A 4,839-nucleotide genomic window follows, 5' to 3' on the forward strand; every position below is an offset into this window, starting at 1 on the left:
TCTGCACCTAAAAAAACATAACCTCCAATTTTAAGTTTCAAAACCTGGAAACATTCAAATAGCAATTTCTTAATTTTATTTAAAAGCGGATCGAGATATAAATAGAACCGCCGAAGTTTTCCCACCGGCAATCGAGCACCTTCGAGTTTTCAAATTCAAGAAAGGAGAAATGGGTTGCGCGAGCAACCCAGTCATTTATGTCGTCTCCTACTATATTCACACGGACATAGACACCTGTGATAAGATTGGACCACGTCTCGTTTCAGATTGGAACAGGCTGTGGTCACCGTGAAGACACATGCTTTGATCCTGTTTTGCGAGCTCGTTAGATGGCTCTGTAGTACTTTCCCCCGCTACACGTCGCTTAGGGGCCAAAGTTTGATCTATCTTTCTTACTCCTTCGTTGTTTTCCGAACGTCAGCACATGTGAAACCTAACCCATGAAAAACTGTTTGAGAGCTGATATCTAATTTGTTCATCATTTTCGACCTGGTGCTTATCGTTGTAGTACAAAACTGAACACTAAAAGAGGGAGCGGTACCTTCTGTATTATTACCATAAAAACAGAGTAATATTTTGAGAAAGGAACCTGACGATAAGAAAATTGATGTCGAAAATGATGACAACATTTAAATGAAAACTGCTTTCAAACATACTTCCATTTCTCGTTTTTCCTTAGAACATTTTTTTATGAAAAAGCAATAGAAAAATAAGCAGAAATATATAAATAATTATTCCGGTAATTATTTATGTATTTTTATTTGTTTTCTATTGGTTTTTTCAATTTATTAAGTTTTTTATTTACATTATCTACAAATCATCTGGATATAACCTCAAGCATCTATTATCTTATCTTAAAAACCTGCGGGCTCGTTTGATGGCACCACCGTCGATTATCGGTCTACACTTCTAAAGCATTGAGTGACCACAGCCTGGATTGGAATCACTACTTTCACTACGTGGGACTCAGAGCAAAGATATTATAAACGTAGATGCGGTACGGGGCGTCGGAGTGGGGAATTATATATATAGGACATCACATTTTCTGCCCTATCGAGGTGCTCCCCTCATCGTACTACGAAGTGGAATTCTTGTTTTCTCATTCTTCGTTAAATATGACGGTAAAGGAGTAGAAAAATTTTTTGAGGTTAGAAAAGTTTGTAATGTATGTATCGCTGAATTTTTGCAGATTTGAAAGCTTGATCCAGGTTTTAGGTAGTCTTTTTTTAATTATAAAAAAAATCTTGTCGAAAAATCATATTCTTAATAAAAAAAAAGTATTATAGAAAGACATTTCGAGATAAGCAAGTGCTGAAAACATTTTTCTTTAACCAATATTTTTTTAAATTGAAATAATCAAATATTTATACCAAAGAAACAATTTTTGTAGTATTTGAAGTGTTCAAACATTATTGTTTAAATTTAAAATAACAATATTTAAAACGAAATATATTTCTGGATAAGATATTTTGGTTGAAAATTTATATAGTATTTTTTATATCACAAAAGTTCTTCCGAAAAATCGAAATGTTAATTAAAAAACACGTGTTTTTGTCTATTAATTTGTCGGTAACATTTTTTTTAAAATTTTAATTTTAAATTCAAACAATCATTTTTAACACTTTTAATATTAAACATAAATTTATTTGATAACAATATTTTATTATCGTATTTTTAATAAATAATTAATACTGATTAAGAAACAATTTTATTTGGGGAATTGTATTATTTGGGAATTTTCAAATTCGTTAATATTATAAAATGTTCCGGAATTTTATTAGTTTTGGAATTGTATTTTTCGGGACAGAGAGTTTTACCGAGTCGGTAATGTTATTTTTCGGTATATTTCAGCCATCCCCATAGAATTACAGAAAATTTGCTCTAATTATAATTTCGGCGCTCGATCTTGTTGAGTTTTTCTTACAGTATTAAGAAAAAAAAGTTGTATGGAAATTTTTGTTATCACAAAGTTAAAGGTAATCACAATTAAATATTTTAAAATTCGCTGTACACTAATTCTGAAATTTGCAAATTTTTAGGCCTTCAGTTTAAGAACTTGAATTTTAACGTTAAAATTGCTTCATTTTCAGAATACAGCCTTATTGTTTGAATTTTCAGAATTTTCGTTGTAAGTTATAGGTTAGGTCAAAAATAACATTCTGGGATTCGAAATTGTTACAACGCGAAAAAGTTTTAATTTAAAATTTAAAATGCGAAAATACACCATTTTCCATGTTCATTTGCAATCCAGCAAGTCCCTTTCTTTCGATTCCTTTGAAAGTCGATCCTTTACTTTCAGTTTTCTTTTTAAAATATACCTTGAATTCAACGCATTTCAAATTAAATGTTTGCAGCTGCATTTACATTGAATTATACAAAGGTTTTTTGTTTTAAATATAAATTAATTAAAACATTTTATTTGTTTTTCACAATTGTAATTTATAACTTCTAAAATGGAATAATTGTAGCTCAAACATGAAAAAGAACAGACTAATTTCAAATTTAAAGAGGTTCTATCACATGTATTGAACTATTAAAACCTCTGACCTTTTCTATGGTTTTTAAAACTCTTTTAAAAACTTTCTTTAACAATTTTGGTTGTGATTTCTTAATAAAAGAATAAGTTCTATTTAGTCTCCAGAACAACAATTTCAAAAATATTTAAAGCCTTAATAGTTTAGACGTTTTAAATTTTTAGTCTTCAGTATATTGAATAATTTATATTTTTTTTTGTAAGAAAATAACGCCTTATTTTTGTAAAAATTAACAAATATATATTAAAGCTTCACTCAAGGTCATTTTTTTCAAAAAGCTTGTTCCTGAATAAATTAACTCTTATTGTTTCCGATTTCGTTCTGTCACTCAGGGATTGTGTTTTTCATAGAAAACATTGAAATGTGGTTTTTTTTCACGTTTGTAAAATTATAATTGAAGGTCACTCGGGGTGGGTAATTTTCTGTGAAAAATATTGATTTACAAAGAATATTTGTCAAACAATAGAATGTATTTCTTCGCCCGAGATACAAACGTAAATTGTACTACAGTAAAAACAACTGGAAAAATTTAGACGGGAGCCAAATTTGGTAAAGGAAACAAACCTTTGTCGACCTATAAATACTAATTTTATTCCCTGAAAGATTTTTAAAAAATCTCTTTGAAACACTTTTCAACAATTTAATTGAATTTTCAAATTTTGAAAAAAGTGGTCTCAAAAACTTTGAAAAAGCTTCAACTTTTTGGATTTTTATCAAAAATGGCTGTTTAACGAACTCGATCTTCCTTTTTGGTCCCTCGAACAGTGTGTCAAAGCCCAATCCAATCGGCCCAGTCTTTCGAAAGTTATCCGGTATACAGGCAACAACAACGGCGACGCCGGGCAGACAAACAGACCACGACGTAAAACTTGTTTTTCTGACTCAAGGGGCCTCAAAATGTCAATACCTAAATATTGAGCTAGACTGGCGACCGGGACAATTCGTCAGACACACATTCAGGGTGACAAATTTAAACTTGGAATGTTACGATTATAATTGTTTTATTTTTTTTATTTGTATTTCGAAGGTAAAAGTATTTTATTTTGATTCTTAAAGAACAGTTAAATAAGCATTAATTTAGAAAAAAATCAAATAAGCTGGAGGTTTTTGAATCTTTCAAAGAAAAGAACAAAATTTGGAGCTTCTCAAGAATGTTGAAATATTAGGAAAATAATAAAAATTTCTGGTTAGATTTAAAATGATTTTTTATTTCTAAAAAGTACAGATCTCAGCCATTTTCTTAGGGGATTTTTAAAATTCGGTAATATCTTATTGTCCGGCATTTTATTTATTTTATTTTTCGTGAATTTTCCAATTCAACCTTTATTTTTCGGGACTTTTATAATTTCGGGAATTTTATTATTTGGTTATTTTTAAATTTACGAATTTTACAGTGTCGGGAATTTTATTTTTCGGGATTTTTAGTCGCTTTTTCTGAAAAATAAAATTCCCACATCACTGTAAAAATTTCGAAATTATACCATTGTCGAAATATAAAAGTCCCGAATTGGAAAATTCTCGACAATTTACAATCTTACCGAATTTGAGAATTGCTGACAGAAAAATTCCGAATTATACAATATCCGGGCTAGACAACTCTCTAATTTGAACAATTAAAAAATAGTTTGTTAATAAAATTTTTTTAATAGAATAATAAAATATTTTTACCAAAGAAAAAACTTTTTTAATGTTTAAAGTTTCTAAAAATTATTGTTTGAATAAAAGATAACAATAATTGAACAAATGTATTTTTGGATGAAAAAAGTTATTTAAAGATGTGCATTGTATTTTTGTACATTGCAGAAAACGCTCGCAAAAATAAAATTATTATTAAAAAAAAATAAAGATAAAAGTCGCGTTAAATCAGCCTGCATTGAATCCTGCAAAGTTTGTTTTATTTGAAGCTCACGTGTTTTAAATTTATGTTTGTATCACATTTTTATACAATTATTGTTATTTTAAATTAAAAAAATAATTAAAAAAAATTAAACACTAAACAAAATTATCATCAGACAGCATTCGGCCTGGAGTTTTATTATTCGGGAAGTTTCAAATTCGATAATATTGTAAACTGTCCAGAATTTCACTATTCTAGAATTTTTAAAGTTGGGATTTTCAGGTTTCAGCATTTTATTATTTCGGGAAGTTTAAAGTGTCGAAAGCATTTCAAACATTTAAAAAGATTTATAAAATTGTGAAAAAATCTGGAAGATTTTTAGGCAATTTTTTGCAGAATTTTACATAAATTTTACGACAAAATAGGAATCATTATAAATATATTAAAACTCCTGAAAAACTTAAATAA

General features: G+C 28.6%; 1 protein-coding gene across 1 annotated transcript in view; it reads right to left on the bottom strand.

Annotated features, from left to right (window-relative positions):
* The window catches only part of LOC117173692, a 148,095-nt gene that overhangs the window by 8,094 nt on the left and 135,162 nt on the right, over positions 1-4,839 (bottom strand). The gene's annotated exons all lie outside the window — the stretch shown is intronic.

Source organism: Belonocnema kinseyi, chromosome 5, assembly GCF_010883055.1.
Source record: "Belonocnema kinseyi isolate 2016_QV_RU_SX_M_011 chromosome 5, B_treatae_v1, whole genome shotgun sequence".
NCBI lineage: Eukaryota > Metazoa > Arthropoda > Insecta > Hymenoptera > Cynipidae > Belonocnema > Belonocnema kinseyi.